Below are 14,407 nucleotides of genomic sequence, written 5' to 3'. Positions count from 1 at the left end.
AAAAAGACGTTAAAGCAAACGTTATCGACCTCAAAACATTACACTTTAATTGAAAATATCTATTCCACACATGGAGGAGAAAATAAACAGGAAGAAAAACTTCAGTCATTAAGAAATTCTTATTTTAATTGATGGATACAAAGAAAACAAAACAGTTGACGAACTTGCGGCTCTTCATATTCATCAATTACGAGCTCATCGATGTGATCTAATCTGACAGACATCTTATTCCGACCATTATTCATGGACAGAGGTTTCCGTAAATATTTAGTTACAAACTATTGTTACGTTTAAACTAAGTTTAATGGTGCAATTCAAAAACATTTAGTAGTGTGTAAGTTGTAAATTAGTGCCCATTTACGTCGTAACTAGGCTACGTTGTAACTTACGCACAGCTGGTGCAACCTGCCATACCATGTGACCAGAAGTAAAGAGAGATCGTTTTGAGGAGGGGAGGAGAATTATGTTACAAACTAACAGTGATTTCAGATTAATAAGGACTTACTGATCAAAAGCCGTATAAAATAGATGTACATAATATCAGCTGTGCGATTCAGAATCGTTATCGTCCAGGTATTATTAGTGCATATCTGCATTTATCGTCCCATCCTATTAGCCACTATGCCATCAAATTTGAAAACTACTAAATACAGGGGATCCTATTTTGCTCTTTTATGGTTTGGTAGTTGTACGAATAACCACAGTAACTATGGTACATCTAAAGAAAGGAGTCTATCCCAACAGGACTCAAATGTAAATAACAAGCTGTGTAAAAATAGACTTTTGTGCACTGGAAAATGTTCTTATGTCTGTCTGCGTGCTCTTTGTGTCTTTCGCATACCTTCCAGCCTGCAAACTGCCCGTCGGACCCTCGACTGACCTTCAGCCGAGACAGAGGCAAACACGGCTGACCTGCCACTAAACTTTCCCGGCTGGATGATAAGCGCTTGTTTAATTATATTCATCTACATGGATCTGACATTGTTCCAAGATGATGTCAGAGCTCAGCAAGGTTAGCGAGAGCTGAAAGTGGATGGGAATGTTAAAGCCACCCACTGCAGCACTTTGCAGGCATCAACTTTATTTTCTGCTTTGTACCACGAGCGCAGAGGGCAGCTTCACTATCCGCTGTTATCGAGGGCACGCAAGGGCATCTGCCGAGATAATTCGGAGCGATTTCAGAAATAAATAAATAAATAACACGGTCATCTTATAAGGAGCACCATTGTTAAAATAAAATGTCAGATGTCTTATTCAACCCCAAACTGGAGGGTGGGGATGTGGGTGTCAACATGGAGGACGTGTGCATGTTTTCATGACAACAGCAGGCCCTGTGAAGTGATCACTCAAAGGCAGGTCAATTCCCTTTGATAGATAGGTTTACGTGTGCGTTCACCTCAGGGGGAAGAGTGCGCAGGGGCGCTATAAAACATCTTTAATGGCTGAACCGGGTGCTGGCCCAGTCTTCATCTCATTTACAGGCAACTTGGATGTTTTATCACCTTCAGCTCTCCTTGGTAGCCTTGCCGCCCACACGACGGTGGATGAGCAGACCAGAGCGAGAATTATATCATCGCCATTATTTACGCCACTCAAATGTTTTCAGGTCATCTGTAATCTCCTTATAATAAACCAGGTCAAACTACAAAAAGTGCATATCCTTTGAAAGAGCAGAAACATCTAGTGAGTGTCAGGCGCTAACGGCTAACTGCAGTTACATAAGCAAAAAATTGGCACGTAAAAGCTCAAAATTGTCAAGACTGCTGTGCATAATGAAGGTTAAGTGAACTGTGTCTTAAATCCTGTCACTGCAGTAGAAGTCGTGGCCTGGTTTGCACAGGGTCACGTTGACGCTTATCAAAGGGGTATTAAGGTCGTAACTGTCATTTCAGATTATCGCAAATCCCACTAGATTCACTTTGAAACAACAGACTGATTTGCATGCAAGTGTACTATAAACTAAGACCCACTTTATGTTTGTAAATGGTTATGCTTATCAAAACACTACTATAGACAAAATAAACAATGTGGTTCAGCAAGATTTAAAAATCAACAAGTGGCCACTATTTTATGCACTTTGGCCCAAATAATTCCACCGTAGAGTGCAGTTCTGATTTTTTGTTGTAGTTCCTTTCTGCTGATGCCACAAATGGACGCAAACTCTGCAAAAAAGTTACCACGGGGTCTGCGTACGAACAATAACATCAGCCTGCTCATCTAGCATGGGAAAAATATAAATATAAACACAGGACAAATCAGCAAGTCATCTGTCTGTGTATCTTGTGAGAAATTGGGTGTACTTTATGATCTAGGAGTAAGCTAAACGACACCTGCGCTCACAGCCATCCCGGAAGAAACAAACAGAGTAGAAACGAGCTTTAAACTTATCAGGATACATCATTTCATGGAAAATGAATAGAAAATATGGATCTGTCTAAATATATATTATAGGCACTCTAAGCGAATCTGTGTGATGTTACTTTTTGTTGATGTTTGAACTGTTTTCAAACAAACGGAGGGTAGCTAACGCCTCCCCCTCCCTCTCCCTTCCATGCTTTCATGAACATGCCTAACCCCCACCCCCAAATCCTTCTTGTCGTTTATTGGCTGGAACACGTTGTTATCGTTTCTGGTGTTAGGTTTGGCCACTTTGTTTTTATTGCAGTTTGTGGAGCCTAGGCTGTCTACAGAGATCGCTTTTTTACAGTTTGATCAGTGGACAGGCAGCAAGCAGATAGTGAGGAGATGTTTGCTGTATGTAACAAAAAAAAATGTATGGTCTAGAAAGCGTGAATTCGCTTAGAGCACCTTTAAGTAAACATGTAAGTACAACTAGATTTTCCTAAATGTGAACTTTTTTGGATATAAATTCAGTAAGTGAAGCACTGTCATCATAAACAGTGTTGGGGAAAGTTACTTTTAAAAGTAATGCATTACAATATTAAGTTACTCACAAAAAAGTAACTAATTGTGTTACTTAGTTACTTTTCATGGAAACTAATGTTTAGGTTACTTTTTAGTTACTTTTGCGTTACTTTTTCTTGGCTGAGGTTTGATCTCCTTCAGGCCTTGCAGGTGTTTTTTTATGACTGAAAGGTTCTGCATTCAGAAATTGCTTATTTCATCACAAAAATGTTGAGCTCTGGCCTGCCATCTCAGTTTCTGACTCAAACTGTTCCCACACATTTTTAATCAAATTAATTAAATAAAAAAAGTAACTTGCAATACTTTTTTAAAAAAGTAACTAAAATATTTGATTTGATAAATAAATAGTGTACATTTAAAAAGTAATGCATTACTTTACTCGTTAGTTCAGAAAAGTAATATTATTACGTAAAGCATGTGACTTGTAATGCATTACCCCTAGGGGTGTAACGGTTCAAATTACTCACGGTTCGGTGCGTATCACAGTTTTAGGGTCACCATTTCGGTACACTTTGGTCACAACGGGCTTCTTTACAAAAATACAAACCTAAGCCGTTTTAACCTCTGCCAAAATCAAAATGTTCACTTAAAAGCACTTGTGTTATTATACTACATGTACCAACTTTACTGTGCACTTCAAAATGAACATAAAATAGCTTGGAACACTGGGTTACTTTTTATATTTTATGCCACTATCTTCAAGTATTTTCGCAAGAAGATCAGTTTGTTAACATTTAAACACAGAAGGCAATGTGTGCTGTTTCTATCTCCCCTGCAATCGCATGCTGTCAACAACACCCTGGTTATGACGGCGCAAGCGATTCGTCATATTAGATTTATTGCCTTGAGCATACGGCACTCGCGAATGTTACAGTTTGGTCCACGTTTTCTTGAGCATCGCTGCTGCAGTAGACTTAAATGAAGCTGGCGGTGCCTCTATTAGCGGCTTTTCTCCTTTGTTTGCCGCACTAAACGGTCCGCAACACCCACACACGCGCGCGCACCATCAGATTGGCTTCAGATTTGCATACTTCCAGTTGATTACTCTCACCTAAACACACGCAGAGCTTATTCAGAACCATACATTAGCGGTTTTATGCATTGTTTTTCACCAAACTATAGAATGCGTGGTCGAATCAATTACCGAGAACCGTTAAACCCCTAGTTACCCCCAACACTAATCATACACACATAGGAGCAGCCATGAATGAATGTGTTTGTCTCACGTTATTGCTTAAATTGGTTGATGCTGGACAAGGGTTTTCGACCCGTGACACTGGCACGGATAAACGTAATTAAAAAAATGAAGCAGGAATACTAACCATTGGACATTTTTATCACAGTTAACCATTAAATCGTTCATCGTTACATCTCTACCTTCTATTATAGTGACACTTTAGGATAAGAGTTTTGTGGTGGGATAAAGTCAATCAATTTAAGGTCATATTTTGCATAGACATACTCACCCAGAAAATGTTTATACATTTTGTCCCAAATCTGGATTTGTGGTTAAATCTTTGATTTAAAAAAAAAATCTCAGAATTAAACATAAACATAAAATCTAAATCTTTGACGTAAAACACAAAAAAACTTAAACTTAAAATAATAACGATAATGATTTTCATCCCACTTATTCTAAAAATAAAGGAAAATTACATGTTATGGCAGCCTGACACAGCACTTTCTTCCCAGTGCATTTTTCCTTGGCTTCAGTGAGATTGTTGTTCATAATTAACCCAAATCACTAGTCAAGGAAAAGATCATGTGTCCTGACCTGACAAAACAGCTTATTAAACCGTGCTTGACCTTGGTGTGACTCCTAAAGTGGATGTCAACCTTGAACTGCAGATGACAGACCACCAATAAACGCCCTTAATCCACTCAACACTGCAGGCTGGATCAGGTTTCGGCCCCATTATTGGAGATGCCCACTAAAAATACGCCAATGAACAGTGAAGTGCTGCTCCAAATCAGCCTGCATGATAATTATCTTAGTCTAGTGGGAAACAATCCTCTGGGTCGGGTCCGAGGTCGCACATAAGGCCGATGATACCTTAACGGTTTGACAAAGATACGGCCGTCATTTCCAAGGTCTCATGGAGCTTTTTTTTAGTATGCACCACTTGGGGGAAGGGTAATGAATGTTCTTATTTACCGATGACTATCAAGTGAAAAAACAGCTGCCCCACGGTGATGAATGAGTTGACACTTTCCGCTCAAAGAGCGTGGGCGCCAATAAAACCGTCAACAAAACAAGAGATTAACGAAAAGCACAAATTATCAAAACAAAAAGACTACGCAGGCAAAGCAAAGGCACCACGAATTAACATATCAAAGTGGCACGTTAAAAAACACAGTACTGTAATGTTTACCCAGCTGTCCCTGGTCTTTCCAACACCACAGATTCCTTCCACAGTCCAAACACGGAGGGCAACCAGACTATGCCAAAGAAATGTGCCATGAGCTGAACTCAACAAAAACCCATCCCCCGGGTAACATAATGAACTGCACACCCGGTACGTGTTATGGAGGGGAGCATGCTGTTGCCCAGTAACACATTAGACCAGTTTATGCTTAAGTGCAGAGGATCCTCTTGCTATTATAACATGTGTTGTCAAATCAAGGCCAAAGGTCTATCCAATGCAAAATAGCTCTTGACCATAAACATAAACTAAAGAAATATTTCTGTGAAACAACATTGATTATGTTCATTATACCACATCATTACCAACGCATTGATAATGATTATGTTTGAAGAGTGTTGCTTTTTCAAATGCATGTTATAAACAAACTCAAAGTGATTTTAGATTGATAAGCACTAATGATCAAATAGCCGTAGTATATGAGTTGTGCATAATATCGACAAAATTGATTTTGGGCAGGTATTATAGCGTGTATCGTGAAATATCGTTGCACCCCTATTTAATATAAGTATCTGCATTTCAATAGAGCCAAGTTACCGCTTTCGGGCATTTTTTAATAAAACGCCCATAAGTTTTCTTCTTCATTGGATAACTCCTCTCCCGGGGATCACGGGATAGCAAGTGTCAATCGAATTAACACTTCGGGATCTTGCCAGAAGTAGAAGGTCATCTGGGTACTTTTTGCCTACTGTTTTTTGAATACTTTGAATTTGGTTATACTACTCGCCTACTGCTTTTTGCATACTATATATAGTATGGAAGTAGTTGGTTTCTGACGCAGCCCAAAAATATATTCTGTATGTTTTTTTTTTTGTTTTTTTTTTAAATCTTTTTAAATTCTTCTTTGAAAAATACAGGAGAAACAGCGTTTAAACCCACGCAGAGCAAATTAGAAAACGTAAGCTCCATAACAGAACGTAAAGTCTGCATATGGTTCACTTCTTTATTTAGTTTTACATGTTATTGTTCGGAAAATCATTTACATTTACCTGCTTCAGTGAAGGTCTGTTCCTCGTTCTGTTAACAATAATGCCGGATGCGGAGAAAACGCACATTCCTTCACGTTTTTCCATTTACAATAATAGCCATATCTTACAAGAATCTGGATTTAACAATATTTTATAAATTACATAAACTGACTTTTTACCTTATTGCTGACTTTACAAAATAAAGAGCTTAATTTCACAACAGGGGGTCATAGCTTGAAAATCAGACTTTTGTCTGTGCTATAATTGGGTCCCCAGTGCTTCTATCAACCTAGAAAATATGAAAAAGATCAACCCAGTAACTTAGTTTTGGTAAACCGTTCTTGCAAGCATGTGAAAAAATAGGTCATTCAGATTTCGCTTTGTGACGTACTGTACACTCTAAAAACAAACGGTGCTAAATAGCACTAAAAGTAGTTCATTGGCTCGTAATCACCTATGTAGTACCTGTGTAGAACCATATTGTGCTAGTATATAGAACCATATCTGGTTATATATCACCCCTGGATGGTTCTTCATAGGTGCTTTATAGGTGCTAAATAGCACTAAAAATGGTTCCCCTATGATTTATTTTAAATTTTAATTTTTTTAGAGTTTATAAATACTTGGTGTATAGGCTCTTTTGACATGGGCTAACAAACAACTTAGCAACCACCCAGAACATCCTTGCAACCACAAAGCAACATGCTATAATCTCTTAAGAACACCTGGCAACCACCCAGAACACCCAAGCACAATGGTGAGGAGGTTTGCAGAAGCAAGCACCAATTCATTTATTTATTTATTTTTGGAAAGTGTAAAGAAAGACCTAGTTTTTTTACTACCTTGTCTACCATAATCAGACTCAATTTTGTGATAACACAACACACTCTCAAACGGCTCGCTCGCCTTAGAAACAACAGCCACGTTACTCTAAAATGAGCGTGGAATACATTGCAAGCCTTTGATAATATTATTCTATACAGATTCTTTACAGTCTTCACTCTCAGCATTTGTTAATAATACGTTCAGGCACTAGCTGTGGAGTCCATTTGGTAAAACACAGCAATAGACAGGAAGATATAGGAAATAAAGCTTTCTGTTAGGGTCTCTGATGATTCAGGCCAATAGACAAGCACAACAATACAACATAATACCTGGGACTAACAAAAAAACGATGGCACTATAATCTCTTTCCTTTACTGTATTACCGTTTATAAACCTCATTCACACAGCACTTTGGTCCCAGGAAATACCCATAAAATTGGCAGACAGGCTTCTGTGTGAAAGCAAACACACCCCGTAAATGTTCTGGGATCATTCCCAGGAAAGAAGACCTAGTAACATTGCCGTAAGATACCCGGAAATCCCTCTGTGTGAATAAGATGCAGAAACAATGCCGTAAGGGGCGTGCCGTATTGAGGACGTGCTTGTCAAGGCAACATGAAGTTACGGTTCAGCTCTTTAAAACAAGGAATGTACATGCAGATCAACATTCACAACGAGAAATGTCTGCAAACTGGACTGAAGCAGATATCAGGGAGCTCGTCACTATTCACGCTGAAGCGGAGATCATTCAGCAGCATAAAAGAATAGCGCGTGACGCGCTCATATGAGCTTATAATAAACAAAAATGCACGCGCGTCATCACAACAAGATATATCGTTCAGCTCTTTTAGTTTTATCATAAACAAAAATGCACGCAAGTGGTTTTTGGAGAGAGAAATAATGGATAATAAGCAAATTTCAGACGCTGCGGAGAAAAAAACTATCAAATGTAGGACTTTAAACATGTCACGTGTCTTTACGGGATCTTAACGGCATCTGTGTAAACGAACACACAGATTCTGAAAAATCATTGGCAGTGTGAATGAACCAAAAATCAAACGACCTCAGACAAATTGCGGATGCATTTTCTGTATATTTTCCGTAATGTCTGTGTGAAGAGGGCTATAGATTACCAGCTTATGAATATTATTTAAGTAACTTCTAAGAAACACTTTAAAGCTCTAAGTTCACACTGTGCGTTGTTGTCCTGATGTGCACACCACAGAGCTGTCTTTCATCAACTGCGCTCAAATATCAGAGAACGCTCTTATATATACATGTACATGTACATTTCAATGAAAGCAGAGGGACTCGCCCCACAGACCAGCCCTCAAAGTAATCAGGACAGAAGTGGTCGAAAGTGAACAAGAGAGATGGATTTAAATGCCAGGTGTACACGGAATGTGTTACTCTCGTCTACTTGTGATCCGATCGACAAAAACACATCTTAATACCAGGTGTAAACAGCCTCTTAGACACTGGTCTCAACCATAAAGACAATGCCATCTGAGCATTAGGCTCACTCGCTTGCCATGATCCTAAAATGTGGTTACAGTGATTCTTGCACCTAACCTTGTTTCACGTTTCCCTCAGTGTGGCCATAAATCCCTTACCTCTGCCTCACGTCCACTTCACATACTGCTGTCCCCTTTCGCCATATATCAATCTTCTCAGCCATTCATAAATTCTAAAAATCCCCTTTTAGTTAATTGCCGAACCAATTTAATTTCTAAAAAAGCCCCGAACACCAAGTCATAATGAAGTAGGAATATGCCTACGGACCGCCACCGACTACGCCGCTTTTCACGGTGCTGGAGTGAGTGGATGAACGGTAAAAGATGCTTGCATTAGAGGAATATAATTATGTGAGGGTAAGGCACTTCACAGCCTCGGCTTATTGTAGCAGACACAATGCCCTTGCCTGAGCTCTGTAGGCTCCAGAAAGGACAAGCAACTAAGTTGTGAAGGACAATCCCGCCTTATAGGACATCACTGCGGCGGCCTCGGACTCCGAATTCTCCGCTCGACAGGGGACATACATCAATCCGTCAGCCCGGCAAACACAGCCCTGTAACCTTCAAAAGTCTCGGGATCGGTGAGGAATGATTGGCATTCGAGTGAGCCACTTTTCTCGGTGGACTTTGCTTCATATAACTGAAGGTAGTTAAATTAAGACACCATTGAATAACAGTCTTAAGTCCAATCTAACCATGGCCCCTACTGTGTCCTCTCAAGCCTTCAATTATGCTGATCCTACCACACGGTGACCTGCAGGAGCCTTTATCCCTACAGCCATTAAAGCTGTCTGGAGACATGAAGACAGGAGCCAGGGTGATATATGTTTGAAATGATCCGCTAGACTTGATAAACTCGCTTGTCTAATTCAAAATTGATCTGGGGGCTACATTGATCGTACATCCAAACAAAATATAGTGGTATTATACCAAAGAGTATTTATCAAATTGCAGACATGCCCTACTCAGTACTCAAACACTGAATGAAAAGTGTGAATATTTTTACCCATCTGATGCATATTGCTCAGCAAAATGGCTAGAAAATACTAATGTCCAATTTGATTGGTCAGGGGTGTGCAACTCTAAAAGTGCAGGGGGGAGGTGGTGTACTGGATAACTAAAAAAAAAAAATCTTTCTTTTTATATAGAAAAATGTAAAAAAGTAGAGCTGAATTTTTTTTGCTTTTTTTAAGCCAAAATGCTTCCACACATCAGCTTTGAAAGCTGCAGGTGTTTTTAAATTTTCTGCCATTTTCTCACTCCTGCTAACAGGCTGTATATGACAGACAACTGGACAGCGACAAATACAGCTGCGGCGGAGGAGGTCTTTTGAAGCATACCGAGGGATTTGATGGGTTTTAAAAATACCGATAGTAAAGATTGAAACATCGATGCACTATCGTGGAAAAATGTATCACGATAGTTGGCTGTATCAATATTTTTGCACAGCCCTAAGTCCAATACTGTGAAATCAACTACTATAGATGCTTTTGTCCTAAACCTGCATATAAAAACAATACAAACTTATATTTATGACAGACAAAAAAGTTCCTTGTGCAAGTCAGCCATTCATGGCCAAAATAAGTCGCAAAGTAACCAAATTTATGGCAATAGTCTGGCTATGCTACTTAAAAATCTTAAAGAAAAACACCAACATTTTTCAATATTTTACTATGTTTTTACCTCAACTTAGACAAATTAATACATACCTATCTTTTTTAATGTGTGCACTTTTAATCTTTGTACATAGCGTCATGAATGTGTTAGCATTTAGCCTAGCCCCATTTATTCATATGGCTCCAAACAGGGATGAATTTAGAAGCCACCAAACACTTCCATGTTTTCCCAATTTAAAGACTGCTACATGAGTAGTTACACAAGTAAGTATGGTGGCACAAAATAAAACTTTTTGGAGCCATAAAAATGAATGGGGCTAGGCTAAATGCTAACACATTCAAGAAACGCCAGGGTTTCCCGCAGCACTTTTCAGCCCGCCTAAGCTGGGAAACCCTACCGCCTTAACTAGGTTGTTTAAAAAATAATAATTTACTGCAAAAAAGGCAGTCAAGTGCATCTCGGAGAATAGTGCGGACGCTCTTCACACCGGGAGCGCAACACGGCCGAAATGAGAAAGTCGTGGTCCGGACCGTCACTGTCTGGACTCTGGAGGATAACTAGCAAGTTAATAAAACATCTCAGAGAATAGCGCTGATGATATTCATCGTTTGCCAGACGTTCTACAACATGCTTTAGTTTGTGTTTATTAACCCTTTAGTTTCACTTCATCACACAGCTATTCCCGTTAGAGGTAAAAACATTTAATTCATTCATAATCTAGTATGTGTTCATTTTCTGTCACAGTTTCTTTAAAATTAAGTTTTATTTGAGTGTTTAAATAAAAATATTGTATTTTTTCATCATGACGCGTACGCCCCTTTGATTGTCACGGCCCCACCCCCGCCCAACTTTACCACCTTAACTAACAAATTTTCTGCGGGAAACGCTGAACGCTGTACAAAGATTAAAAGTGCATGCACTGGAAAAAGATAAGTATGTATCAATAAATCCAAGTTGAGGCAAAAACATAATAAAACATTGAAAAACGGTGGTGTTTTCCTTCAACACATCAAAACGTTAAGTCATAACATGAAGTTAAAGTGATAGTTGAAAAAGTCAAGTTGTTCTAAACCTGTATGAAATTCTTTATTCTGTTAAACACATAAGAAGATATGTTGATCAATAATGTTAAGCACACAGTTGATGGTACCCATGAACTTCCATATATGGAAGTCAATGGGTACCATCAACTGTGCAGTTTTAATAATCAATCAAAATATCTTCTTTTGTGTCAACAAAATAAAGAAACACCTATAGATTTTTGTGTGAAATATCCATTTTATGATAGCAACACATGAGCCATAAATTGCATAGCTAATATCAACCTGCCCTATAAAAACATCACTGATACACATCGCTCGCATCGGTCTGACATTTCTATTCTACAGATGGAAAAAATAATTTCTGTGGTGCACTGCTGACAGATGAGCTGGCACACAGAGACATGATTTAAGATGCTTCTTTTCCTCTTGCCCTCCACTTTTGCTTACGCCATTAGTTTAATACAAGACTCTTTGCTTGCATTTGTCTTTTTTTTCAGCCCCACCCCCAGGGACCGAAAACATGAGCCAATTTAAGAGGCACTGTAAATGTCTTCTTAAAAGCTGGTGCAGTGCTGAGATCACTGCTAGCGTGCTCTCATTGATCCCTGATGTTTACAAGACCACGTTCAGCCGGTTGTCTCCTCAACAAGCCGATGCTTGCGTGTGCACCGCTCTTCCTGATTTATCTGACCCCGATCTGAGAGTAGACACGGGCTGTAATTTTTTTCTTGCAAACTATGAATAATGTACTTCAATCGCCATTACAGCCAATCAATTATGGGTTATAATTGAGGGGTGTGGTGACCTCCTGTCCAGTAGATGAACCTGTCATTATCTTATGAACAATGAGCCCCCTTCCATGAAAGGCGCACAAGCAGATCACATTTTCAATACATCCCTCCATTTCCTCATCCTGAATGCATTCTCATTTACCATTTCACCCTGTTTAAAACGACAGGAGTATTATTGTTTGCCTGTGTCCACAACGGTCAAAGTCCAGCTACCTACCAGAGATTCGTAATTCAGTTTATAAAATGATCAAATGAGATAATAGTTTTATTATCATAATAGTATTACAGAACAACAACAACATAGCAAGAGTTTCCAAACCTCTAAGACTCTGTGAACATCATGTTGTCAACGAAATACAGAAAAACACAGATTGAGACCGTTTTAAAAATCATAAAATAAAAAACTTCTAAGTAAACACTATGGTATCCATGTCTTCTTCGACTAGTCTATGTATCATGACTAACAGTAAAAGGAATGTTATAAGAAATGATTCATTTTAAAATACACAAAACATGACTCAAAATGATTCAACACACAAATATTATCATTAACTGTCTTGACCGAGATATCCACATCTTTAATGATATGATGACTGTTTACAAAGAAGACATGCAAACCATATTTTACAAAATAACACACACGTTTAGAAAGTAGGTATTAAAGTAACATCAACTTTGTGGTTTACATGTCAATGTGATCTTAAGTAAGCCGTTCCTCCCGAAATGCAAACATTTAGGACTTTTAATACCAGAACAAACAATACCTGATGTAAGGAGATCCCACCTCTGCACTTTTGATTTAGGTATGCTTTAAACATCAATATTTACACAGCTGACCATTATTCAAACCCTAATGAACTTTATAAAGTTAAAGACAGTGTTCCTGTATAGCAAGTTTCATTTCATACTTCCCATTGTCTGGATTCATAAGAAATATCTATTCTAAGATATCCACCATGAGTCACCTGAGCACAGCAAATGTGAAAATGTAACAATACTTAAGGTGTAATATATTTAATAATCTAACATTGTTTATACATATAAATGAATCTGACTTGCTTTCCTAGGCACATAATAAATGCATAAGATCCTAGGCATTACAAAACTTAAGTACCAAACAAAATATTACTTCCCAAAAGCACAAACACTGAATGCTTTGTTTCTAGTATCTCAGAGCACTTAAAGATGTCACACAAGCATATGAAGGGTCTACACATAAACTATGAGGTAAGGTAAGCAAGGTGCCAATCACATTAGTAATGTACAGTGCTTTACTAATGGGCTCCTTACTATACACACAGGCAGAACAGCACACTTCTTATAATTTGTATTTATTACACTTTTATAATTTATTCTTGTTCTTATAAGCATGCTTACAAAAAATAAATGTTTGCATGTCATTTAGCTACTACTGTGACGTGCCTTCGTTGTCATTTAACTCTACGATCACATGCATCACATCAAACAAGCCCACATATTATATGTGCAAGCCTGCATGTAAACACTCAATGGGTAAAAAAAACCCCACGAAGACACAAAATGGAAACGTCAGCTCCCACCACCCCATATTCACCGTCAACGTGTGACATACATGTCCCTCTTATTTTATATATACGCACAACAATGAAATGCATTGCGGACTGCCAATGCGTTCGTACAATAAACAAGTAATGAAAGCTTATTTTCGAATACAGACTTACCTGTTCATATGACGAAAGAAGAGATTCCCGTTGAAAATAATGCTGCATTAGGAACTAGTCGCGAACATGCACGTGATATTTCTCTTTACGATCAATTCAGTTGTAATAAACGGATGAGGGAATGAGGCTGAACGCGTCTATTCCCCATATGTGCGCTTTCTGCTGCTCTTGAGTCCTGCAGTCAGTCGCCTGTCTGAATTGTTTATTCAAGGTATCCCCGGCACTCTGCATTGCCATGTTCACTCCTCTAACACTCAGCATGGACGCTACATCGATCTTTTTTCAAACGAATCGTTCTGAAATGATTCGTTCGAACCGATTCACAAACCGCTTCTGAATCACGCGACTGAACATTTCGCAAATGCACTGTGGTTTTGTCAGTGTATATCAAAGTAACAAAAACGCAACTAAACACAACTATTTAACGCGGTCTCTCCTTTTAACAAGGTAAGGATCTCTTCTAGAAAATAAACATAGTTTAATAATTATAATATTTACCATGTTTTTTTGGTGAACTACCATAATTTTACCACAGATGTCATGGTTACTAGCCAGACCATGGCTGATTTGTGGTTATTAGCCTATGGTTTAACTACAAATA

At 38.6% G+C, this 14,407-nt stretch overlaps 1 protein-coding gene across 1 annotated transcript in view; it reads right to left on the bottom strand.

Annotated features, from left to right (window-relative positions):
- nrip1a (nuclear receptor interacting protein 1a) overlaps nt 1-14,060 on the bottom strand; it is a 41,853-nt gene extending 27,793 nt beyond the window's left edge. The window contains exon 1 of the mRNA XM_055196775.2: nt 13,807-14,060. The gene's annotated coding sequence lies outside the window, so the exon portion shown is untranslated. The remainder of the gene's footprint in view (nt 1-13,806) is intronic.
- Nucleotides 14,061-14,407: the final 347 nt, after the last annotated feature.

The sequence above is a fragment of the Misgurnus anguillicaudatus genome, chromosome 24 (genome assembly GCF_027580225.2).
Source record: "Misgurnus anguillicaudatus chromosome 24, ASM2758022v2, whole genome shotgun sequence".
Lineage (NCBI taxonomy): Eukaryota > Metazoa > Chordata > Actinopteri > Cypriniformes > Cobitidae > Misgurnus > Misgurnus anguillicaudatus.
Note: the sequence above shows the minus strand (reverse complement) of the source record. Positions and strands in the feature narration are given on the sequence as shown.